General features: G+C 46.3%; 1 long non-coding RNA gene across 2 annotated transcripts in view; it reads left to right on the top strand.

Moving 5' to 3' along the window:
- The window catches only part of LOC308480267, a 54135-nt gene extending 28884 nt beyond the window's left edge, over positions 1-25251 (top strand). The window contains exons 3-5 of one of the 2 annotated variants that reach the window (XR_013987975.1): positions 447-703; positions 23952-24227; positions 25124-25251. This is a non-coding gene — a long non-coding RNA (uncharacterized lncRNA). The remainder of the gene's footprint in view (positions 1-446; positions 704-23951; positions 24228-25123) is intronic. The other variant, XR_013987974.1, reaches the window with a different exon arrangement.
- The last annotated feature ends 1962 nt before the right edge of the window (positions 25252-27213 follow it).

Genomic DNA, 27213 nt, shown 5'->3' with positions numbered 1-27213 from the left:
TTTAGAGGGGAAAAAAGAGAGTCGGGAGTTTAGTTGGAGTTAGCTGGAACTGTGGACTAGGGGCCACTTATGTGTAAGATGAGCAACCACGCTGCTTGCCTATTGGGGTGTACAGGACACTGGGTATGGAACACAGCAATGTTGTGTCTCCTCTCTCACTGTTGGGAATGATTCATATCCAACCATCCATGTACTCAACCTATTTACAAGTATCTTCCAGTTGAACTTCAGGGACAGGCACTGAAATGCCCATGTTTATTTAACTTGCCTCTATCCATTGTTGCTTGTTCACAGACACAATTCCTCCCCCCTCCTTTGCTATGACAATGTATTTTGGTATAAGTGAAACTGGACAAAGATCTGGTTATTCAGGGGCATTGTTTAAGTGGTTTTGTTGGTTTTTGTTGTTGCTGTTATTGATATATTTTTGTATATTTATATCTTAGGATTTACAGTGGTACCTCTGATTGCATATGGGATCCATTCCGGAGGCCTGTTTGCAACCTGAAAAGAAAGCAACCCGTGTCTGCGCATCTGTGCACGCACGGGTCGTGATTCGTTGCTTCTGCGCATGTGCATGATGTCATTTTGCGCGTCTGCGCATGCACGAGCGACGAAACCCAGAAGTAACCCATTCTGTTACTTCTGGGTCGCCATGGGACCCAACTTGAAAACGCGCAAGCTAAAGCAAACGTAACATGAGGTATGACTGTATGTGGAATTTGTTTAAGTTTTCTTGTGTACTTTTTGATGTGTTTTATTGTTTATGACTACTTTTTAAATTATGTATATCTTTTCATATTGTAAGCTGCCTTGAGCATGGCTTCAACTATGCAAAAGCAGCATACAAATAAAAAGATGATGATGATGAGCCCAGGGATTTTGAGTATCATAACTGAAAAGCACTCACTTCTTTTCCACACAAAAATCAACTCCTGGTTTACTACATTTCCTCATGGAGGTGGAATAATTTTGTTGCTGCAACTGGTCAGTAATCATTGCCCATCTATTGCCAATCTTCCCAAGAACTAACAGTAGGTCCAGAACTACTGTCTATCCACCTCTATTCTGGCAGACCGCCAGTGTGAGTTGGTGAATGTGGCGGACAGTTGTGATCCTACCATTTAAAATTTCCCGCAATGCTCTTGGGCAAAAGTACATTTCGGAGAAGGGTGAGGAACCCATAGGGCTGCATTCCTTTCTGGCCAACCTTCCAGGAGTCACGTGCCACTGGTGGGTGGGGCCTGAGGCAAAAGTGGGTGGAGCAATGCATGTAAATGCTGCCTTTGTGCAGTAGGCTAGTTGCCTGGGGAGATTGGATGTGACATGGGGAGAGTTCTGAGGTCCAGAGAGGCCTGCAGGGCATATCTGGATCCTGAGTCTTGAGATTCTCCCCTCATGAAATGTTAAATGGCTGTTAAAGACCCAGCTGCCCATCATGGGGTTTTCAGGGTCCCTAGCAACTGCCAGAAGTCCCGGTGCACTGGTTAGGCCTGGGAATGTATTTGCCTGCACTTTGCTCAGCTTGTACATTTGTAAATACAGAAAATAGTACGGCAGTACGGTGAGCCTCCAGGACTCTCATTTACAGAGGGAACAAACCCCTTCAGGTGCCCTTTTCACCTCTTGGGCAGCAGGGGCATATCTAACAACACAGAGGCAAAATGTGATGTATCAGTGGCTGGTTTAATGTTAACATAAGCCGATAAAAAGGTGTTGAGGTACGCAGAGCTAACCGTATATTCTTCTTCATTCATGATTGCTAGTTCCCCATCTCTGTCAATAAAATGGATTGCCATTCAATCGCTATGAAATGACAATGTCACACATTGGGACAGGGAGAGGGAGGAGATATCAGGGAGGTCAGCGCAGTGTGGGTGCAATGGCAGAGCCAATCCAGTGCTCCTGCTGGTGTGCCCGCACCACGTCAAACTCCCCAACATCTCCTCTCCTTCTCAGCAAGCAACAACAACACACCAGCTCATGTTGGGGTGTGTGTGTCTGTCCTTATGGATGAGCTGCTTCGATAATTCCTACTTTGAGACTGCTGGGACATCGAAGTTCCAATGATTCAGCCCCTCTCTTCATGCCCTCTTCTGCTTTGTACACCTACCATCTTCCAGTATCCAAACCCTCTGTAGATATTTTGTATATGGCATTCTAATTAACTAATTTAAGTAGTCTGATTGGAGTTTTTCAAGCAGAATTCCAGATCTGATGGATACATTTGACATTGTTGTTGTTTAGTCGTGTCTGACTCTTCGTGACCCCATGGACCAGAGCACACCAGGCACTCCTGTCTTCCACTGCCTCCCGCAGTTTGGTCAAACTCATGCTGGTAGCTTCGAGAACACTGTCCAACCATCTCGTCCTCTGTCGTCCCCTTCTCCTTGTGCCCTCCATCTTTCCCAACATCAGGGTCTTTTCCAGGGAGTCTTCTCTTCTCATGAATTGGCCAAAGTATTGGAGCCTCAGCTTCAGGATCTGTCCTTCCAGTGAGCACTCAGGGCTGATTTCCTTCAGAATGGATAGGTTTGATCTTCTTGCAGTCCATGGGACTCTCAAGAGTCTCCTCCAGACCATATTTCAAAAAGGTTTGGCATTACTATTACTATTATTATTTATTTTGAATTTATATACTGCCTTTCCTTCTAAAGGAACCCAGGGTGGCAAATACATATAGACTATATTTGCACTGGATACTCCGCTCCTTCCTGTTTTTTAACCTATGTGTCAACATACGCTTTTGACATTTTGGGAGAGTCCAGACTCTCTTCTATCTACATGCATCAGTTGTCATAGGAACTGTCGTTCCTAAATCAAAGGCATGTTGACATTATAGCTGGCAGGGAGGGGCTGCAATGAATTCTTAAATGTCGCTAAGGTAACTGTTATTTTAACTGGTTTTGCAGAAAAGGGATTTTATTTTATTAGCATGGATTTATTTTTGGCTGAAAAGATAAACTGAGGTTTAAGCTGCAGTTGATAACGTCAGAGGGTCTTGCTGCATGTTGACAGCCCCCCTCCTCAAGCCCCTAATGCTTAGGTCAGATAAGAGGGGGGAAATGGGGGGAAAGTAGTAAATGCAACAGAGACTGGGGGGGGGGGGGAGAGAGGGGAGAGAGAGAGAGAGAGAGAGAGAGAGAGAGAGAGAGAGAGAGAAGCTTCAAAATGATATTGAAAAAATATTCGTAGACCCAGGACTTTTTTCAGCTGGAGCTTACTGGAACTCAGTTCTGGCACCTCTCAGATGGGCACCATTGCCATTCTAAGAGAGCAAAAGAAGTGTTCATGGTGAGTTCTGGCACCTCTTTTTTCTAGAAAAATAGCACTGTGTAGACCGTTCTTAAAATGGCACTGTGCTGGTCCCATGGGTTACCTGAGAGGCGAGGTCCAAGTCCGGTCCATGGTCAAAGGTGCAACGTGGAGGCAGTCCATAGTAGCTGAAGCTGGGTGCAGGGCAGGGAGTTGGGTGAAGTCAGGAACAGGCATGCAAGCAAGGAGCCAGGGCGGGTCAGGAGCTCAGGCAGAAAAGCAGGACAGGGTTCAGACAGGAACTAGCAACCAACAATGTTGCTCCTGCAACTTGGGACTGGGGCTGGCCGGCTTTTATCTGCCCTGAGGCATAGGGCGGCCCCGATCCTCTGGTGACCCGCCTCTCCTGGAGTCCAGCACTCCTCCTGTGGGAACTTAGTTCCCTCCGCCTCTCTGCCCTGAGCCTCTGCAGCTCAGTAGAGGCTGGAGGGTTACTGGACCCAGAGGCAACCTCAGCTTCCTCTGACGGGGCTGAGAGTGGAGCACCTGCAGGCAATGGGTCCTCCATCACCTCAGGAGCCAGAGCAGACTCAGCTGATGCCTGCACCTGGATCCAGCACAGGTGAGGACCCTTCAGGCTCATGCCCCAGCCCGGGCTCAGCTGGTTCTGGAGGCGGGGAATCCTGTGCAGGCTGGGGTCTCTCAGGTTCAGCATCTGAGTCCGAACCCCAGGCCATCACAGGCACCCAGTACATTTATGAACCCACATGTGTGTCATCTGTACTTTACATACTTAAAGTATCGTGCCACTTTAAACAGTAATGGCTCCCCCCAAAGCATCCTGGGAACTGTAGTTTATAAAGGGATTATTCTCCTCATAGAACTATGATCTTTAGAGTTCCCTAGGAAAAGGCCTTGATTATTAAATCACTTGGGGTGGGGGGTGGAGGCAGGCAGCTGTGATGCAGTGTTGCAGGTCAGAGTTGTGGGTACCACACGGCATGCCCAGCATCCTCTAAGCTAGCCTACAGCCCTCAGGTGTGGTGGAATGTGCCGACTCATCACCTGCCCAGTTGGCTTCGGTATACACACAGGCATGGCCAAACTTGGCCCTCCAGCTGTTTTGGGACTACAACTCCCATCATCCCTAGCTAACAGGACCAGTGGTCAGGGATGATGGGAATTGTAGTCCCAGAACAGCTGGAGGGCCAAGGGATGAGTGGCGGAGGGGGGGGGCCTGAGGCAACAATATTTTCTGGCCAGTCCCGATTAGAGGCTAGTCGTGTGTGCCTATGGTAGCTAATAATAAACTTATTACCCTGTTATTCACTTGCCAAGTTCTTCACTTGCCATTATTTCTCTAGTAAGTGTGACAAAGTTACACAAAAGCATGATGCTCACTGAGGATGCGGACTTGCCTCATCATGACTGACCTTTCAGAAGTTTGCAAAAGCAGGTAGCACCTGCTTTGAGTTTTGATGCACTTGTCAGATACATGTTTTCTAACCTTTTTATCTGCTGCCTAGTCACCAGACCTGAGAGCCTTTCTGCAAGGAGCAATGATAATTCAGAACGATTAAGGTAAAATGCGGGCTATTAGAACTTAATTTTGCCCTGCATTAAGAGCAATCTTTCGCATGTGGGAGAGGTTCTTAGCAAACCTAAAAATGTCAGATATATTTCTTTTTTCTTTTTTCCTTCTACATTAATGGGTAAAGCTTTGCAAAAATCACTGTCTTGGTTATTTGGGGGAGGCTCATTATGATTCACAAAAAGCAGCCACTTTTTGCTCCTTATGTGGCTTGTCAAAACGTGGAAAAGTGGTAGCAATATGTTTGCGATGATAGCTAAGCAGTAATATATAAGAGCGATAAGCACTCCGGGAAAAGATTAAAAAGAATTATGAGAGATAAGAGATACGGAGGACAAACCAGCAAAAGTCAAGTATTTTACAGCATCAATGATTGCAGCAAGAGAGAGTTAACGTATTGTTGTGAGTTGGCGGGTTATGTGTGTTAGGCTGCATGCCTGAGACCCTTCTAATTCATGGATCCAGAAAGGGTTAAAATCCAATGGAGGACTCCATTGTTGAAGTAGCCAGGCCAGCTGCTTGGTAATGTTCCTTAATTATTGGCTGCTTGGGACGGGGGTGGCGCTGTGCTCTAAACCACAGAGCCTAGGACTTGCCGATCAGAAGGTCGGCAGTTTGAATCCCCGCGACAGGGTGAGCTCCCGTTGCTCGGTCCCTGCTCCTGCCAACCTAGCAGTTCGAAAGCACGTCAAAGTGCAAGTAGATAAATCGGTACCGCTCCAGCAGGAAGGTAAACGGCGTTTCCGTGCACTGCTTTGGTTCGCCAGAAGCAGCTTAGTCATGCTGGCCACATGACCTGGAAGCTGTACGCTGGCTCCCTCGGCCAATTAAGTGAGATGAGCACCGCAACCCCAGAGTCGGCCACAACTGGACCTAATGGTCAGGGGTCCCTTTACCTTTAGGGTAACAAAGGAAGTGTCTCTGTGCTAGAGGGTAAATGGGTGGGGCCCCCTCCACTGGCTCTTGGTGAGAAGGACAAAACTCAGAGTTGTGTGTATGAGCTAGAAGCTGGAAGCAGGACAGAGGCAGAAGCCTGAGAAGGAGAGACATGCTTGATTTCTGCTGGAATTGAAGGCTGTGGGTGTTAATGCTGTGAACACCACCACCATAGGCTCAGGTTTTGTATATATGTGCAAATAAACCATATATCATAAAGACACTGCAGTCACTGCTGTCTCTTATTCCAAGGAAACCCTGGATTAAGCTCCTGGAACTGTGGAGCCTCACACCGCTCAGAGATTGGGGTGCCGTGCAATGATACAATTAACTTTCTCATTCTACTTTTCTCACCAAAACCAATGGCATATAAATACCAACCTATACACTATGTTAAAAATATTATTTACCCTGGGAGTCTCTCACTGCTTGGAGATGGGGGCAGCATATAACACTATTGAGCCTACATCCCATACCTTGTACCAATTTATATCCCAACTTTCCTGCAAGGGACACGAGACTCAGCTAGATTGGTAAAGAAAAAGTGCTTTATACGTGTTGTATATGCATTATAACTCTGTGACACCAGGTGGCGCTGTGGAGTTCCGTTTTTGCCAGACTGATTTCTCATAGAAAGCTTACAACGTGTTTAACAGAAACGCTTCTTTGATGTGTCTAGCTCCAGCCTCAGTGTGACGTGTGGTTCTTCCCTTCCAGTTTTGCATTCACAACTACCTTGTGTGGAAGGTTAGGCTGCTAGTAGGTGGCTGGCTCAAGGTTGCCCAGCGAATTTTCTGGCTGAGTGTGGATTTGAACCCAGGTCTCCCAAGTTGCAGTTCAACACTAACCACTACACCACATTGGCTCATAATGTTTAAGGTTTGGGTTCTTTCTTGGTGCCATTTTTTTTCACTGCAGAGGGATGGAGATCGCTGTTAATACAGAATACAGTGGTACCTCGGGTTACATAAGCTTCAGGTTACAGACTCCGCTAACCCAGAAATAGTACCTTGGGTTAAGAATTTTGCTTCAGGATGAGAACAGAAATCGTGCTCCGAAGGCGTGGCAGCAGCGGGAGGCCCCATTAGCTAAAGTGGTACCTCAGGTTAAGAACAGTTTCAGGTTAAGAACGGACCTCCAGAACGAATTAAGTTCTTAACCCGAGGTACCACTGAGGTACCCCGAGGTACCCCGAAGTAGGGGGTGGGTCTACTCATAAGCAGAGACAACAGGGAGAGAAAGGTGACTTCCATGTGTGTTTGCTGATGAAACTCTGGCTATCTCTGGCAGAATTCTGAAACAGTAGAGCTTTGCTGTGTATGGCCATGTTTTATAAATCATAGAATCTTAGAGTTGGAAGGGACGCAAAGGTGATCTAGTCCAACCCCCTGCAATGCAGGAATCTCAACTAAAGCATCCATGACAGATGGCCATCCAACCTCTATTAAAAAACCTGCAATGAAGGAGAGTCCACCACCTCTCATGGGAATCTGTTCCACTGCTGAACAGCTCTTACTGTCAGAAAGTTTTTCCAGATGTTTAGTCGGAATATCCTTTCTTGCAACTTGAAGCCATGGGTTCGAGTCCTACCCTCCAGAGCAGGAGAAAACAAGCATGTTCCCTCTTCCATGTGACAGCCCTTTAGATATTCAAAGATGGCTACCATATCTCCTTTCAGTCTCCTCTTTTCCAGGCTAAGCATACCCAGCTCCTTCAACCGCTCCTCATAAGGCTTAGCTTCCAGACCCTTGATCATCTTGGCAATCTTGGGGGAGTGTAACATGTCACCAGACTCAGTGAGTTATAGGATTTAGTGTTTTTCATGTTCCCAATGTACTTGTTGCCTGAAAGCAGTTCAGGGACTGCACTGGATTAACAGGGATCATTGTAGTTGGCGCAGTGACACAAGCGAAAAATGCCTGCAGCAGGAATTACATTGACTTTGAGTGACATCCTGTTCAACTTCCTGTGTTGGCACCTCTGTGGCTGAATAATTTCAAGTAGCACAGAATCAGTAAGGGCTCTTTGTTCTCTCTCTCACTTTCCTGGGTTTGTAGTGCCCCAAGACAAGTTTAAAAAATGGGTTGATAATTATCTATCCAGACAATCTCCTCTACAAAACTTTTACCCTTTCACAGGGATAAGCTTCGCTCTTCTAATCCACATATGTTTCTGGATCAGAGCTAGCCCTCCAGAGGTTGGCGGAGATTCCAGCTGGCGTGGCCAATGACCAGAGATGATGGGACTTGTTCTTCAGTAACATCTGGAAGGCTGCAGGTATCCCATTGCTACTCTAGGTCATGATGAAATAAATTCCTTGCACCAAATCCAACAGATTCATTCTAAAGATGAATCTAAAGGTAAATTTCTTGTGACGTAAAGAAAGGATTTTTGCTTTTATTTTTTACTGACATATAAAACCAGAATAATGAAAGTAGGAGAGAATATACTTTAAGGTGTGATTTTAGCATATTTGTGGTCGTCTGTTCGAGTGTATTTAAAAAATACAAGTTCTGTTTAAAACAAGATAACTGAGCACAGTAATTAAATAATGTTCTATACCTATTAATTTATTGCCTAGTCTGTCTACGAGGCATACTACTACTTTTTATCACTAATTAAAAGAATATTATGGAAGAAGCCATGAATTAATTATGCTTCGAGGCGCTTGTAATAAAGAAGCTAATTGTGTAAAGACTGCTTCCTCTTTTGGCTATGACAACAAATATAGCTTAGACTTTGTATTGAAAAAAAGTGTATGTGTGAAGCTGTCAATCATAAACTGCTTCTTGTACAGCCATTTTCAGATGTTATTATGGACTAAAAGTGTGTGTGTGTGTGTGTGAGAGAGAGAGAGAGAGAGAGAGAGAGCAGCCTACTGCTCAAAACTTTGATATTGGCAGTTTTATTTCCATTTCCTTTCCTAATAATTCCTAGTAAGGAATTCACAGCTGCCACACACAGGGTCAACAGTTTCAACCACCACGACCACAAAGTCTCGTACCTGATCAGTCAGTGCTAGTTCAGACCCCACGAGTGTATATGTGAAATTAAGATTTTATTTCCATCCAGATATGCATCACTTTCAGTGCCAGATTCACATATAAGCTAAACAAGCTATAGCTTAGGGCCCCACTCTCTTGGGGCCCCCCAAAAAATTTAAAGGAAAAAAACACTGGATGTACATTTCCAAAATATAAGATAAAAAAAATAACATAAAACCTACATACAGCAACAGTGTTTTGTGTTTGTAGGCTCCTATGATGTAAGTAATGGGCCCCGCCTGCTAGCCTGCTCCCTAAAATATCGCATATAAAGGGCCCCATTACCTTCAGTAGCTTAGGGCCTCATGAAACCTAAATCCGGCCCTGATCACTTTACACTTGTTTACATTGAACTGCATTTACCACCCATTCCCTCAGTTTGGAGAGGCCATTTTGGAGCTATTTGCAATATCCTTTTGTTTTAATGTCCTTGAACAAGTCAGCATTGTCAGCAAACTTGGCCACCTCATTGCTCATAGGACTAGATCATTTATGAACAGGTTAATAAGCACTGGTCCCCAATACCAATACTTGGGGGACTCCGCTTTTAGTTCCCTCTATTCTGAGAACTGTCCATTTATTCCTACTCTCTGCTTTCTGCTACTTAGCCAATTCTTGATCCACCAGAGGACCACCCTCATTCCATGACTATTAAGCTTAGGAGGCTTTCATAAGTTGCCTCTTGCAAGGGGTGCTGACTTAGACCCCAGGTTATGGGTGTGAGGAATGAGGATGTTGCTTTCCCCCAAACAAATGTAACAGTTAGACAAATGTCAACAGTCCAGACAAGTGGAGCTATTTAGTGCTTATGGTCTGGATGTGGTTGCAACAAGTAGACAAGTGTCTGCAGTCCAGATCAACTCACACTTGTGAAATGGAGATGTTAAAGCTTATTATCAGAATGCAGTATTTTTTGCTTGGCTTAGCAAGTAATTGCATAGGAACATAGACCAAATAAGGGAAACGGTAAATAAATGTAGAGGGTCGCCGAAATCAGAGTAAGGGAAGTGTAAACTAAAAAAATGTTTAGAGGTACTCTCATTTTGACTCAAGAAAACCACCATTTTATAGTTCAAATTGGGGAAAATAAATACAGTTCATGGACAAAAGGACAAAGATTTGCAAAATGTTTAGGGGTATGCGTCCCCCTGCATCCCCCAGGAATAATAATAATAATAATAATAATTCTAGAACAAGTTGGCTTCAGTTCCATATCTCAGATTCATGTATGGACTTGAACACAGCTGTTCTTCCAGTTCCACGTTTCTCCAAATTTTGTGTTGGAGTTAATGGCTTTAAAAAGTACAAAATTGTGTATAAATGTTATTTTAGGATGAAATACACATAGAAAGTATGCTTTAAAAGAAAAAATAGCTTGAGAAATGTGTATTTGTTAACAATATGTTAAATATAGATATTCAAATGTGACTTTTCATGTGACTGCTAAAAAACAACACCTGCAGAAGACAGAAATGGAACAGGGAAAGCTTATGAATGAAGATATGTGAAAATGACATGAACTGGAAATAGACTGGCCCCTCCATCTTATTTAGGAATTGGTCAGATCTTGACCCTAGTTTAGCCATAAGATGAAAAACAAAAATAAGTTACAAATCATAACCCAATTACCACAGTAAACATAAAGGAGAATTATTAATACTTATTGTCTCAGCAATTTTTAACCACACATACCGTCAGCTGGTGTTCCAAAACGAATGTTTAGGTATGTGATGACATAGTTGATGCTTACATTCATTCCTTGTTTGCCTCATAGTGCTATATTTAAGGTACCATTGCTATTTTTAATAACATAAATTACCTGGAAAGTGACAGTGTTGATGTTGGCTGACTTCGAATGCAAAATTAATAAGACCTTGTTTTTCTTCCTTTGAAACAAGGAGGGTGATTTAAAAATAAACGCATGGGCTTGCAAGAGAATATCTGGGTTGTTTATGATATTTCTTCTCTCAGTGAGCTTAATAATGTTAATAAAAGATCTGAAAAAGTGCAGGGCTGAAATAATTAGGTGGGAAATAAATGTGGATCTAAAACCAGGGGAAAGTTTCTGTGAGCAAATTAAGAATTCTTTGGGTAAACTGTTTCCTTAAGCAATGGGTTTCAAATTCCAAAGCCGCTGAGGTCTTGGATAAGGGAGTAAAAGACTCACAGAACAATCCAAAGCTTATGCTGGCTGAAGGGATCCAGGATTTGGCAAAAGCAGTGCTATGCTGGCACTACGTAAAGTACTCTGGTGATGTTATGCTGGTGGAACGGTCCAAACAGGCTGTTGTTATGGGTGGGATGAGGTGGCACAGGGAACGAGCAAACTTACTCGGTGGCTACATACATGGAATACATTTAAATCGTATTTCCCCTCCCCTAAGATTCCTAGGGACGTGGGTGGCGCTGTGGGTTAAACCACAGAGCCTAGGACTTGCCTATCAGAAGGTCAGCTGTTCGAATCCTCGCGATGGGGTGAGCTCCCGTTGCTCGGTCCCTGCTCCTGCCAACCTAGCAGTTTGAAAGCACATCAAAGTGCAAGTAGATAAATAGGTACCACTCCACCGGGAAGGTAAACGGCGTTTCTATGTGCTGCTCTGGTTCGCCAGAAGCGGCTTAGTCATGCTGGCCACATGACCCAGAAGCTGTATGCTGGCTTCCTCGGCCAATAAAGCAAGATGAGCACCGCAACCCCAGACTCGGTCACGACTGGACCTAATGGTCAGGGGTCCCTTTACCTTTACCTTTAAGATTCCTAGGAACTGTAGTTCACCCCTCACAGAACCACAGTTCCTTAACAACCTAAAGTTCCCAGTATTCTTTGATGTGGAAAGAATGTGCTTTGATGGTGTTCCCATTGCCGAGCATCACTGTTGGTTCTGGAGAAGGGGTCTAGAGTGAGGTGCAGGGAGTTCATTGTGCTGCGGCCATGGTGGCAGAGCAGATGCCATGCTCCTGCTACCTGCACCATGCTGGGCACCCTGAGCCACCCCATCTCAGCAACCAGCAATGGTGCTTGGCATTTGGAAGGCAGGTGAGCAACACTTGGCCTGCCTACGCTTCTCTGCCAACCACCACTGGCTGGGGAAAGGCAAATGACCCATGGCATCTTTATCCTTTATTTGCCACTGTGGCTAAGTGGTTATGGAATTACTCTGGGGTGTTTGCAGTGTAGCTTTGAGTATAGCCATAGTGGGGAACCTCTTTCAGGTTAGGGTTGCATTCCTTTCTGGACAACTGTGCTGGGTAGGGTCAGAGGCACCCGTAGATGGAGCAATGGATGCCATCTTCACCTTTGTGTAATAATCTAGTTTTTACACACACTCACACACTCTGCAGTATCCTCCACCCAGACAAGCAAGAGGCATTATCAGAGGTCAAGGACACATTCTATCTGGGCAAAAATATTTGGGGTGTAATGCAGGGCTGGTAAGGGTTGTGTGGCCTGGGAACCACTCCAACAACCAGAGAGAGATGCTTAGAGGGCTGCTTTTGCCTCTGGGCCTCAGGCTCACCACCATGTAAATATTGGAAGCTCCCTCTCATTTGCTTCTGGTAGGACTGGTTTTTTCCCAGGCATGCAAAAGGTAAGCGGAGCCTTATTCGCAGATTCTGTGCACTTGAGTTGCTGCTCAGGATGTTAGGAAGCACTATTCTCTGTTCCACGCTGTATTTCACACATGCAGCACTGCTTCCGTTCCACTGCAGTTCATCTTCTGCCCCAAACGGCATTCATCTCTATGTCTACTGTTGTGAAATTACACAGATCACACCTTTGCCCCAAGGGACCCGTGTGTGCTCTCGTCATAGGCATTCTGGCCAGAGGATGGACTTGCTGTGTCGTATGGGCTCTTTTTCCTTCCCTTTGTGTGTTATGCTACAAGCCATACCTCTCTGGGCCAGTGAGGCTGTTAGATTCAGGGCACTGAAGGTGGCCTCTTTGAATGATTTGTGTATTGTGATGTCAAAGTGTGTGTGCTGGAGAGGTGTTACCATCCCCATGAGCCAACTGGCTCCCTCCTGGTGAAGGTGGCATTAATGTCCCTGTCCCTGATTCACCAATGGATGCTGATTGTGTGTCTGCCATTTTTATGCTATTTGGGGGTTTTCTGAGCTGTGTGTTTGCTCCCTTTCTGTACTGAGCAGGTATAGAACATGGCAGCTCTTCTGCCAGGATAGTGCTCTACTCTGCCATCCTTGGTGTATTTTGGACTGCAACTCCCACCAGCCCCAACCAGCAAAGCCAATGGTAGCTGATGATGAGAGTTGTAGTCCAAAACATCTGGAGGGTACCATGTTGCCTAACCCTGGTCTGTAGGATTGCTCTGTGAAGGGTAACCAGGCTTCAAGGAGTTTTCTGTGTTACAAAGCTGACAGGTTGAAAATAGCATCAGAATAATTTAGAGAATTCCACTGGCAGAAAACATATGCTCTTCCTTCACAGAGAACATTTTCCAGTGGAGGATTTGCAGGCCTCTGACCTTCATACTCTGGTAGATTATGTTTGTTATATAATTCATGAGTTTATCAGATAGAAATATCTGACACCTCACATTTTCGAGAAGCCTGCTTCTAATTAATTCTGGGTACCTTATCGTATCATCTTCTTGATTTCTCAGATTTAAACAGCGTTCCACAGCTGCTGGCCTGAATATTTTGCGCTATCTATCTATCTATCTATCTATCTATCATCTATCTATCATCTATATGATTTTTTGCTTAGTTTTTCCAACCTATAGTAACATTATTATTATTATTATTTATTAATTAAATTTATATATAGCTCTTTATAAATTCAATTATTATTAATAATAATAATAATACCTGTTACTATAGGTTGGAAAAACTAAGCACAAAAATCATATCGATATAGATAGATGATAGATAGATAGAGCTCTTTAAGGATGTGGGTGGCGCTGTGATCTAAACCACTGAGCCTAGGGCTTGCCGATTGGAAGGTTGGCAGTTTGAATCCCCACGACGGGGTGCGAAAATACATAATCAAAATAAAAACAACAACCCAATAACCACCACCACTCAAAAAGAGCCACATTTTAAAAGTGCATAGATGTCAATCAAATCAACCAAAGGCCTGGTTAAAAAGGAATGTTTTTGCCTGGTGCCTAAGGGTGTATAATGAAGGCACCAGGCAAACTTCCCTGGGGAGAGCATTCCGCAGACAGGGAGCCACCACAGAAAAGGCCTGTTCTCGTGTTGCCACCCTCCTATGCATAACAGAGCAAGCAAATGATATAACAAAAAAAGGGAAATGAATATATGGCAAGGTGTTATCTAAAATGACAACATAAAAATGAAGACATCATAGCTCCAAGACTAAATAGAAACATTAAATTCATGTACAAAACAGAGACTACTAAGAGTCCTACAAGATGAGATGGTTAGAGGTCAACAGTTGGGTCTCCTGAGGTTTTTAAAAATGGTCAGCGGTGCCTGTATGCTTCGTCCCATGGAGCAAAAAGTTGCTTCAAGCTCAACCTGAAATGCAGTATGTGGAGATGGGGGTTATCCCCTCCTTTCCACCCAGAACTAGAGTCTCCAACTGAATTATGCTACCCTCTCTACAGATGCATTTGCCTTTCAAAAAAGTGGGTAATGAAAAAGTAGGTATTTTGATGTGATGAAAAAGTTGGTATTTTGGCCTTAGTGTGATTCTGAATATCACTGTATTTTGAACTTCATGGTAGGGAGTAAGTGTGTGCATGAAGTCCTTCAAAACTGCTTATGAAATATCACTCAGTTTTCTATTTTGTGCGCTCACTGAAGCCAAACTAGGCATGATACAAAGGCTCCATCCACACCAGGGATTAGCAAGGTTTTCCTCGCCTGGGCCGGTTCACTCCAGTGGCGATCCCTCTGTGGGCCAGATCGTGGCGATTTCCAGCATCTGTGCATGCGCAGACGCGATTTTTGATGCAGTGGAGTGGGCAGCTCAGTTCGGGGGCAGCTCGGGGGCCGGTTAAATGACCCCTGTGGGCCGCTTGTGGCCCATAGGCCTTAGGTTGCCAACCCTTGATCCACACTATACATTAAAAACACCATCTTGCCACTTTAGAAGAAGAAGAGTTTGGATTTGATATCCCGCTTTATCACTACCCGAAGGAGTCTCAAAGCGGCTAACATTCTCCTTTCCCTTCCTCCCCCACAACAAACACTCTGTGAGGTGAGTGAGGCTGAGAGACTTCAGAGAAGTGTGACTAGCCCAAGGTCACCCAGCAGTTGCATGTGGAGGAGCGGAGATGCGAACCCGGTTCACCAGATTACGAGTCTACCGTTCTTAACCACTATACCACACTGGCCCTTACACCACACTGGCTTAATCAGCAGTGTTTGATTTTCCCATCCATACTTAGGCCATATTCTTCCCATGCCATCTCCCCTCTGTCATTGGTTCTGCTTTATAAGGACAGGCCAGTGGCCCACCTAGTCCAGCTTCGTGTCCTCACACAGTGGACAACCAGATTCCAGTGGGAAGCCTACAAGCAAGACCCAAGTACGGTCTCCCTCCCCACTTGTGATTCCTCACAATTGGCATTCAGAGACATACTGCCTCTGCCAACATTCTCCTTTCTCTTCCTCCCCCACAACAAACACTCTGAGAGGTGAGTGGGGCTGAGAGACTTCAAAGAAGTGTGACTGGCCCAAGGTCACCCAGCAGCTGCATGTGGAGGAGCGGAGACGCGAACCCGGTTCCCCAGATTACGAGACTACCGCTCCAAACCACTACACCACACTGGCACGGCTTCTCCCAAGGAATCCTGGGAAGTGTAGCTTGTAGAGAGTTACGATGGGACCCCTCCCTCCCTCACAGCTTCACAAGTGGTTTAACAATCAATCTCTCTTCCCACTTTTTCTTCTTCTTCCCACAGATCTTTTTACATGGTGTAAAACCAATGTCTCAAATTCCTTTCTGACAAATATTGGAAGGTGTGGGTCACATTCAGTGTAGCAGCAAGCAGCACTTGGAGTGAGTGGAATGACTTTGTCTTACACAACAGGGATTCCACCCCCCCCACTTCTCTTCTTCCAAAGCACCCCCTAACTCTGTTCTGGGTTTCCCCACAACACTCTGGAACAGGGTGCATGAGCAGGTGGGGTGGGTGGGTGGGGAAGGAAGTGAAGTCCCATGGTGCAAGAGGAAGTAGTTCTGCTTGCGCATTTATTTAGTAGAATACAACCCAATGTGACTTGCTCCCTCCATCCTATGGGGAGATTTGATGGCAGTGAATAGAACGTGTGAGCAAAGAGCAACCACAGGATTGTTGCCTTTTTTCATAAGCAAAATAGTAGTCAGAGCTACAGGAAATAAAAAAGGGGGGGCAAGGGGGAGACATCCCAAAGTACCCCAGTATGTTACTCATTCATCTTGCCTAATCATGCTTTCCTTGAATTCTTGCCATCACCCCTTTCATGGAGACGGTCCATCGTCAATGCATGTGTGGTCTTCTTTTGTGCAGAAAAGCAAGCAGAAACCCTTCCCTTTTCATTCCTTCTTCTTTGCACAAACGACTCCTGCTGTGAACGGGCGGTCCTAGACCACCCAGTGGGCCTCCGAGTGAAAAATAATCAACTAGTCATTAAGGAAAGGGCTGAAAGAAAGGAACATATTTTCTAAAGGTCAGCTGAACCCACTGAGCACTTACATGGTGGAAATTATAGCGTGCTTCTTTCTGGGTAGTACAGGACTAAAAGATCCTGTAAAGAAAAAGATACAAAGCCATTTTATAGTGCAGCCTTTTTAAAATGTTTAAAAAGCACCCTTCTCTCCCTCTCTTTATCTGCATGTTGATCTACAGCTAAGTGCAAACAAAATATTGAAATGTGAATATTCAGGACTCCTGCTTGCTTCCCTTTAGCCGAACTCCGATTCCTGGCCAGGGAAGGCTCATACGTGTACACAGCTCTCTGTTGCTATATGTTGATAACACAGAAAACTTCTGTATACCAGGGCAGAATACTCCATTGGCCCTTTCACTAACCCACCTCTCTTCTACCTTATTCAGCAAGCAGGAAGGTAGTCATGTCTTGTGGTTGGCAAGCTGTGATGGGACGATGAGCTGCTTGTGTGTAAAATCCTAGTCCCTCAGAGTTTGGTCAAGTTTGCAAACCTCTGTCTGTAACGGAGCCCCTTAAACATGGCTCCGTCAGTCGCTGGCAGATTCCGACAGTGGTTGCTTTCGGAATCGCTTCCAACATAAAAGCTCCTTAACGGAAACACGTCTTCTGGACTCTCTGCGTGACAGTTTCCGGCGAGGAGTGGGTGTCCCTACAGGAGGTCCTGAAACCTCCCCACTGTTTTCGCTGGAAGTGTCTCTGAGCCATCCCTCCAGCTCCCTTTCCCTCAGCCCAGCTCCTCTCCCCCTACTGGTTCCCTCTTCAGCTGCTGAGTCTCTCCCAACCTGTGTGAGCCCTTTCACTTCCCTTCCTTCCGATGGCAGTTCCCTGACATCCACCTCCCCTCCAGGGCCCCCTTCATCCCCTCTCGCCCCCTCCTCTACGGGCGGTGAGGAGGCAAAACCCCGGAATGAACTTCCTTCATCTTCCGATGTCCCGAACACTTCTCTCCACCTGTTGCGGTTCCTGGTCTCGAAGTACTCCTCCTCCTCAGAGTCCATCTCCCCTTCCCCTTCCGATTCCGAGAATCCTTCCAACTCCTCCTCCTCATCGGTGGTCCCAAAGTATTCCCTCCGGAACCTCTCCACAGGCTGAGGTTTCCTTGGGAACCTTTGATGGAACGTTTCTATCAATACCTCGTCATTGATATCTTCTGCCATTACCCAAGTGTTTTCTGACTCCGGTTCTCCTTCCCACGCTACCAAATACTCCACCTGATCCCCCTTCCATCTGGCGTCGAGGATTTCTGCCACATGGCTGCTGCATTCCCTTTCTTCTATGACCGGTCCCCGAGTGGCCATCCCTTCTCGTCCCCCCTCATACGGTGACAGTAACGACCTGTGAAATACTGGGTGCAGTTTCATGTGGTTGGGTAACCGGAGCCTGAAAGCCACTGGGTTGACCTGTTGAATGACCTCAAAGGGACCCAATCTCCTGGGTCTTAATTTCTTACAACCTCCTTTGAACGGCAACCCTTGGGTTGACAGCCACACCCTATCTCCCACCCTTATGGTTTCACCTTCCCTTCGGTTCTTGTCTGCCTGCCTCTTGTATTCTTCCTTCGCCCTTTCTAAGTTGAGTTGGAGCTGACGATGGATTGCTTCCATTTCTTCTACAAAATGCTCGGCTGCCGGGACACCCCATCTCTCCCCTTCTCCCCCTGGGAAAGCCCTGGGATGACACCCATAATTAGCCAAGAAGGGGCTCATCCCTGTGGACACATTCTCGGCATTGTTGTAGGCAAATTCCGCCAGCGCCAACTTTTCTACCCAGTCATTCTCTCTGTCATTGACATAACACCTCAGGTATTGCTGGAGGACCCCGTTTGCTCTTTCCGCCTGCCCGTTGGTTTCAGGGTGCCGGGCAGTCGAAAAGTTGACCTCCACCTGCAGTAAGCTCATGAGCTTCCTCCAGAACCTGGAAGTAAATTGTTTTCCTCGGTCTGAGACCACCCTCAATGGCACCCCGTGCAACCTAAAAATGTGTTCTACAAATAACTTCGCTGTCTCTTCCGCCGTGACTGCATGCGAGCAGGCTACAAAGTGGCACATCTTTGTTAGTAGGTCTACCACCACCATGATGGCTGTTTTCCCCTTGGACTTCGGCAGATCAGTCATAAAATCTATCGACACTGCCTCCCAAGGTCGTTCTGGGGTTGGTAAGGGTTCTAATAGCCCCGCCGGTGCCCGCCTCTCCCCTTTGGCTCGCTGGCATTGCTCACACCCTCTTACATACTCCCGTACATCTTCCCTCACCTTAGGCCACCAAAATTCCCTGGTGACCAACCACATGGTTTTGTGTTGTCCAAAATGCCCCGCCGTGGGGCTGTCGTGCAACTGCTTGAGTACCCTCCCCCTTAAGTCTCCTTCAGGGATATACAGTGCCCCTTTGTAATACAAAGCTCCATTTCTTTCCTCGAAACCCCCTGGTTCCTCTCCCTCACCCCTAAGACCTCTGAGCTTATTCTGGGCGTATTCATCATTCTCTGTTTCCTCTACCAGTTCTCTTTGTCCCACCAATGCCGCCCCACACACCCAGCGGTCCTCTGGAATGACATGTCTCTCTTCGGGTGCTCCCTCCTCCTCCAAATATTCAGGTTTGCGTGAGAGAGCGTCCGCCCTAATGTTCTCTGGGCCTGGCACGTAACAAATCTCAAAGTTAAATTTGGAGAACTCCTGGGCCCATCTCACTTGCCGTTGGTTGAGCACTCGTGCCGTCCTCCAATACTCTAGGTTCTTGTGGTCAGTGCACACTTGCACCTTATGTTGTGCGCCAATTAGCAGGTGCCTCCATCTCCGGAACGCCTCATGAATGGCTAGTAGTTCTCGGTCATACACCGTGTAGTTCCTCTCGGATTTGTTCAGCTTTCGCGAAAAAAAGGCACACGGTCTCCACTCTGACTCCTCCTTCCCTGGCTGCAGAAGCACCGCCCCAATCGCTCTGTCTGATGCGTCAGTTTCCACTCTCATCGGTTTTTGTAAATCCACATGCAGGAGTTGTTGTTCCGAGGCGAAGGCCCTTTTTAGTTCCTCAAATGCTCGCTCCGCCTCCTCAGTCCAAACGAACTTCTTCTTACTGCTGAGACAGTCCGTAATGGGCGCCGTCAGGTGGGCAAAGTTTCGGATGAACTTACGATAGAAGTTCCCAAATCCTAGGAACCTCTGCACATCCTTCCTTGTTTTGGGTGTTTTCCATTCCAGCACCGCCTGGACCTTGCCGGGATCCATGGCCAATCCCTTGTCTGACAGGCGATACCCCAGGAATTCCACCTCCTTGGTATGAAACTGACACTTCTCCAGTTTCACCCACAGCTGGTTGGCTTGCAGCCTGCTCAACACTTCTCTGACGTCTCTCACATGCTGCTCCTCATTCTCAGAATACACCAACACGTCGTCTAAGAAGGCCACACAATTCTTGTAAAGCAAAGGCCCCAGGACGTGGTTCATAAACGATTGAAAGCACGCGGAGCCTCCTTGTAGGCCGAAGGGCATAACTAAATATTCAAATGCCCCCAAAGGGGTGAACATGGTGGTTTTCCATTCATCCCCCTTCCTTATTCGTATCAGGTTGTACGCCCCCCTTAGGTCCAGTTTAGTAAAAATCTTTCCCTTCCTGACCCTTGTCAAAATGTCGTCAATCCTGGGCATAGGGAAAGCCACTGGTTCTGACACTGCATTTAAGGCCCTGAAGTCACACACAAGCCTCGGCTTGTTCGTGTTTTTTTTATCCACAAAAAACACTGGGCTGCCCCCCACCGCCCTGGACTCTCTGATGAACCCTCTCTTCAGGTTCTTGTCAATGAACTCTCTTAGCTCCTGCATCTCTCTGTCTGACATGGCGTACAGCTTGCCTACAGGGAGCTGTGCCCCAGGGAGTAAATTGATTTGACAGTCAAAGGGTCTATGCGGGGGTAATTGGTCAGCTTCCCTTTCGCTGAAGACGTCGCGGAGATCTGCGTATTGTCGTGGTACCTTCACGTTCTCCGTTACTTCAGTCCCTGCTAGGGTGGCTTGGGCCCCTGCCAAACCCTTTCCCTCTTTGCAGTGTTCTAAGCAATGTGCTGAACCAAAAGAAACCACTCTCTGATGCCAGCCCACCAGCGGATCATGTAACGCTAGCCAGCTCATCCCCAATATAATGGGAGCTCCTCCCAAGGTGGCCACATTAAACGCTATCAGTTCGGTGTGCCTTGCCACCTTCATTATCATTGGGACGGTCTGCAAGCTGACTTCTCCTCCCAACAGCTCCCTGCCATCGATCGTGGTCACCTGCAGGGGGTTGCTTAAAGGGATCGTCTGTATCTGGTGTTCAGCTGCAAACTCTTTGCTCATGAAATTGCAGGAGCTGCCTGAGTCCAACAGCGCCTTTATCTTTAGAGGGTGTCCGTTTGGCAGCTCTAGCGCCACTTCTATCACTAGGGCGGGTTTAGGAGGTTCTGGCGTGGGCACTTTCACTGCTCTTTGGCCTGACTGCTGTGCCCCGACGGTGGCAGCCAGGCGTTGGCTTTTACTTGCTTCGGTATTTCTTCCTCTCTTCCCTCCACAGCTCCTACCATCCCTTGCCATTCCTTCCTCTGGGGGCAGACTCTGGCAAAGTGACCTGGCTGTTGGCAGAGATAGCATTTCCGGGCGCCTTTTCCCTCCTTCTTTCCCCCCTCACTGGGCTTTGAAACTGCGCGCGCGCGCGCTGTTCCGATTTCCATCGGCTCTGCCGGCGGGAAAGTTGGCTCTGGAATGTCTGGAATGCGGAACTCCTTCCAACGTTCCCCCTTCCCTTCCCGCCTCTCCAATGCTCTCGCCTCCTGGCGCGCTCCTATGGTCAGCGCTGATTTGGTCAGCTGGTCCATAGACTCCGCCCTGGGCGCCCGGGAAAGTTCGTCTTTCACAGCCGAAGAAAGCCCTTCTTCAAAAAGCATTTGAATGGGTTCCGCCGATAGATCCCACCCCAATTTATGGATCAACATGGTGAATTCAGTCCAGTACTCACGGACAGATCGGCTCCCCTGTTTGCAAGCCATTAACTGTCTGCGGACCACTCCCTGTTCAATATCGCTGGAAAACATCAGATCCATGGCGCGAAAGAACTTCATCGTGTCCTTTAGGACGTCACTATTCGCTGCCATCAGGGGTCTAACCCAGTCTCTCGCCCCCTTTTCAAGATGCCCAATCACGAAAGCCACTCTTGATTCCTCGTCAGGGAATTCATCAAACTGCAGATTGAGGGCATATTGCATCTCTGTCCGAAAGCCATGATAGTCTTTGGGCTCCCCCCCAAACTTCTGCACCAATCCTGGTACCTTTCTGACGAGCTGGGTGTCTTTCCCCTTTTTGTCTGCATCCTGAGCCCTCCTCTCCTCAAGCCTCGCCGTCTGCAGCGCTAGCTGGACCTCCAACACCCGGTACCTTTCTTCCAGGCTTGGACCCGCTCCAGCTCCTGCTTCTCCGGTTCCGGCTGGGTTGCTCATGATGCCTTCTCCTGCACAAGCTGCTCACGAAGACTGTCGGAATGCTGTGATGGGACGATGAGCTGCTTGTGTGTAAAATCCTAGTCCCTCAGAGTTTGGTCAAGTTTGCAAACCTCTGTCTGTAACGGAGCCCCTTAAACATGGCTCCGTCAGTCGCTGGCAGATTCCGACAGTGGTTGCTTTCGGAATCGCTTCCAACATAAAAGCTCCTTAACGGAAACACGTCTTCTGGACTCTCTGCGTGACAGTTTCCGGCGAGGAGTGGGTGTCCCTACAGGAGGTCCTGAAACCTCCCCACTGTTTTCGCTGGAAGTGTCTCTGAGCCATCCCTCCAGCTCCCTTTCCCTCAGCCCAGCTCCTCTCCCCCTACTGGTTCCCTCTTCAGCTGCTGAGTCTCTCCCAACCTGTGTGAGCCCTTTCACTTCCCTTCCTTCCGATGGCAGTTCCCTGACACAAGCACAGAGGTGGGCAACTGAAGGAGAGATGAAGCAACATGAATGGTGGAAGACAGCATTGCTCTTGACACATATTTCCTCTCAACCTCCAGGTTCTGCAAGTGGCAAGCAGATTGACCAGACTCAATGTTGGCAGCCTTGTGTATTCAACACATACAGTATTCTCCAGCACTGCATTCTGGTTCTGTCTTCTTGCTTTGCCAGGCTAGTACTCAAGGCAGCTTATGCAGGATAAGCAACATGTTGCAAAAAGCTCTGTATTTTTGCCTGGTGGGGCTGGCAGAGAGACCTGGTAGAACTGGCATAGCATTGGGCTCTGGGCCAACTGATGACCTGCTTGTCTTTCTCCTGGGATATAGGGCTAGGGAGGAAGGCTTCCTGCGCTTGCAGGCTTCCCCTTAATGGGTTATACTCAATGTTAGTCATACTCATTGAATCATAGAAGCATAGAATGGTAGAGTTGGAAGGGACCCCAAGGGCCATCTCATTCAACCCCCTGCAATGCAAGAATCTCAGCTAAATCATCCATGGCAGATGACCATCCAATCTCTGCTTAAAAACCTCCAAGGAAGGAGAGTCCACAACCTCCTGAGAGAGACCGTTCCACTGTTGAACAGCTCTTACTGTCAGAGAGTGATTCCTGATGTTTAGTTGGAATCTACTTTTTTGTCACTTGAATCCATCGCTTCGTGTCCTAACCTCCAGAGCTTGCTCCCTCCTTCAGGTGACAGTCCTTCAGATATTTGAAGATGGTTATCACATCTCCTCTCAGTTTCCTCTTTTCCAGGCTAAACATATCCAGCTCCTTCAGCCATTCCTCATAAGGGTTGGCTTTCAGACCTTTGATCATCTTGGTTGCCCTCTGTGGTGATCACACAGGGTCCCTGGACGTTTGACGGTCTATTGATCCCTGTGCCACCACTGTGCTCGCTTCCCCGCTGCCACCAACCCGTTACTCTTGGGTACACACTGAGTCCAGACAGTTGTTAAAATTAAACCAACTAAACAATTTTATTTTATAAGCATTAACAAGTTTATGGTTTCAGATAATTTTTCTTGTCAGTTTCTTACCCTTAGTTTCTTTACCGGCCTATACCTTCCTAATACCTTCTGACTGATTATCCCAACTGACTCCTCTTAACAGATTCTCTCATTCTCTCACGTCAAACTAGCCCAACCCACAGATTTATCCTCTCTCTCCCTTCTCTAACTCCAGACTGACTTCTTAACCACTCTAACTCTAACTCCTCCCCTTGGGTTCCTATAGGTTAGTCATTTTACAATTAGTTAACCCTTTCCTTATGAACCCAGTATGATGTCACACACCTAGGAGGGCAAACGCCACACCCTCCTCTGCACACATTCCAGCTTATTAATATCCTTCTTAAACTGTGGTGCTCAGAACTGGACACAGGACTCCAGGTGTGGTCTGACCAAGGCAGAATAGAGTGGTAGCCTTATTGAAATAAACAGGCGAGAGAGAAAACTCACTGATTTCAATGGGTTTACTCGGCGTATGACTAGCACTGGATTTCACTCAATATATTTATTCAACAAAGTCCTGTGTGTTACAGACACAAAGAAGTAATTCCTACCTGCTGAATGCGAGGCCCTGGGGAAGCCACAAGAAGGCTAGCAGGAACTGTAGCAAGCAGGCTTTTCTCCTCCACTGAAGTGAGATACATTGAGCCTGGAAATCATATGTGGGGAGGAATGTGCCCAGAATAAGGATGAAGGATGAATTTGTTCACTTTGCATTTTACTGGGAACTTATGTAAATCCCTGAACTGAAACATAGCTATCCTTTAAAATTGCAGCAGCAAAGGGACTGTGACCAACATCATGGGAGGGTGAAACTGTCCGGCTACCTTGTTATGTTATTATAAAATTGTTCTTGCGATGGGAGATTTTGAGAAGTTTTCCTGTTTTCTTTGTTGAAAGTAGCTTTGAGCATGATCATTTTTGTGGCAATACAGATAAAAATATGAATGGATGAATGAATTTTTCACCTCTCTGAATTTGCAATGCACTTCTCCAATAAACAAAAAGAATACCAAAATGACATGTACAGTATAAGGGGAAAGTATATATTAGTGAAAATAATGTACAAGATGCATTATATTAGGGGAAATTGTTTCAAAAATGGGTATATTATTGGGAGAGATGCACATAAAATGTGCACAAATGTACGTGCAGACTTTTAAAAAAAGAAGTTCAAAAACTGATGCAAAGATGGAGCAAACTGAATATTAGAAAAATTGACAGATTTGTCCATCCCTAGACCAGAGTACTGTTTTCTGTCAGGCATAAGAAGCTTTTCAGTGAGTCTCCCTCACTGAGTAATTGCACAAAATTACGGTCTTGAGGAATAAAGATTTAATTCTCTCTCTGTGTGTGTGGCTAAAGAAGTGTCTGGGTTGAAGAACGATTATTGGCAAAATTGGGGGGGGGAGTTTAGATATGAGACAGCTGTATATAGGGACAAATTTTGAGTGGAGGAAATGGAATTCAAGTTATGCCTCTTTTGAAAAGTGGTAGGGGGTGTGAACTGGTGAAAGGTTTGAATTTCTCACACAGACTGTTGCCTTGGTTCATTTTGCTTTGTTTGAAAAGTGAGCAAAAGTTGTACCATAAATGGGCTGCTGCTTGAAAAGTGCAAGTAAATATTATGATCTTGTCTCCTAAAGCTAATAAGGCCCTGATTACTTTGCAATTCCTTGACTCTGTTCACTTATTCATGTTGCAGGAATCTCGGCAGCCTCAGAGACCACATTATGGCAGGTGATTGACAGGCTGGAGGCACTGCCTACACTGGCGGAGGAAGAGGAGTGTGGGGGGAGCGCACTGCCCCCTGCAGCGCAATCCCCAGGGTGCTATCGCGGCTGCCTCCCACCCACGCTGGGCAGCATGCCCTGCCCCCAGGATGCATGCCCCGTCCCCGCGGGTGGTGCGCCCTGCCCCTGGGATGCACACCATGCCCCCAGGACGTGTGCCACGCCCCAGGGATGCATGCCAGACCAGACCCGCCCCCGCCTGCTCGCTACCCCCTGGTGCCAGAGTATGAAGCTCTGCCACTGACTGCCTACCTGTCTAAAGTAGCCCATGGATGCTGGGCCAATTCTAGAACTTGCTCACTGGCCGGATCCATTTCCCCACCCCTTGGTAAAATGGTAGTGTGAAGCGGTGTGAAGTGTACCCCACTTAAAATGGAAAAGCTTGGGGCAGTGGTATGAAGCTTAGGTTCTTTTGGACGAGAGAGTGCCAGGGTCTTATGTAATATTGGCTTTGCTTACAGATAACACAACTAGAGCCTAGTGGAAACAAACACACTTCTTTAGTAGGCAGCATAGCAGCTAACCATGCTTCTCAGGCAGAATAAGACTGCCCAAAGGCACTTCAGCCAACTCAAAGCTCTCTACCTTGATATTTCAAACAACAAAACCACCTTTTGCTGCCTCATTGCCCCTCTGCCCTGGAAAATGTGATGGGTGATAACTTCTCAAGGTTGCATTCCAAGCCATCAGGAGAAGCATCTCTCAGTAATTAAGGCCATTAGACTTTTACTGTTGCCAAAAATCTTAGTTGTCCATTTAGAATTTCTAGATGGTGAAACTCATGAGAGGATTTTGCATACAATGTATTCCTACCTTGAAAAATTGCGATGTGGTTTAAAAACTTAAAAGCTAAACAAATTTTTTTGACTTATGGGATCTGTAGCAGTGCAGTCATCCAAACTCAAGTAGGCCATGGAATTAGGATCGTAAAATCTGGCACAGTAGTTCAAAATAGCAAATACATTGTCAGCTCTAAATGATGAGTGATGATAGCCTTGAGATTTGGAAAGATGTTGGTGCCATAGCAGAGTGATTGAAGTCCCTGTATGGAGAATTGCAGATCGTCATTCCCTAGGAACAAGGTATGTATCAATGTTTTCTTTTCCTTTGCAAGAAATAAAAATACCAATGTTTCCCCATTTCCTTTTAGTGTTAGACAATAAATGGATTTTGTGGGCTAAGAGCCAAGGCCTGCTACAGCTCATTTCAAAACACAAGAGAGAGAGAGAGAGAGGCAAAAAATATAATTCTACCCTTCTTAAGCAGACCATTTAGAGACACTGACCTTGAAAAGAAAACAAGATTTGGCCATGTTCAAATGTTGCTTCATGGTTTCCTTTTTGAAACAGGCTGTTGTTATGGCAAAGGAGCAAATCATTCAAGCACTGTGGGTCGGCCACAGGGAATGTTCCCTCTACCTCTTTGTTCTCTTCTTACTGCCCTCTACTTCTCACTCCTTAAGCCAGAGATGGAGAACCTGGCACCTCCAGATGCTGGTGGCCTTCATCAGACCTAGCCAATGTCAGGGATGATGGGAACTGTAGTCCAACTACATCTGGAGAGCCACAGGTTACCAAACTGTACTGTAAACAAAAACCACAGATTTCTGGTTAGTCAAAAGTGCAGTGCATCTTTATGGATAGCATTTTCAGAGTGCATTCAAAATGCAGTCTCATAGACTTTCATATGCCTGTGATCATTCCCCCTGCCATTCCGCCCCGGAAGGACTGAGCGCTTTTTAGAGGCTTTGAAGAAAAAGATTTGACTCGACTGAGTGACATTTAATTAAAACCATAAAGGGACTACTGCTCATATAAAACTGCCTGTTACAGTGTACATTTAATTTATATCCCCCAAGAAGCACAATGGAGGCTGAATTTGTCTTCATATGTACCTTTGCCAGCACTTGTATCACGGGATTTTTTTTTGGATTTTTTTATCTTAGTTTTTAATTAAAAATTGAAAATCTATATCACCGCCACTAAACATCTGGCACTATTTG

This window comes from Podarcis pityusensis (assembly GCF_964106645.2).
Source record: "Podarcis pityusensis genome assembly, chromosome: 6".
In the NCBI taxonomy this organism is placed as follows: domain Eukaryota; kingdom Metazoa; phylum Chordata; class Lepidosauria; order Squamata; family Lacertidae; genus Podarcis; species Podarcis pityusensis.
The sequence above is the reverse complement of the archived record's forward strand: the minus strand, read 5'-3'. Positions and strand labels throughout refer to the sequence as shown.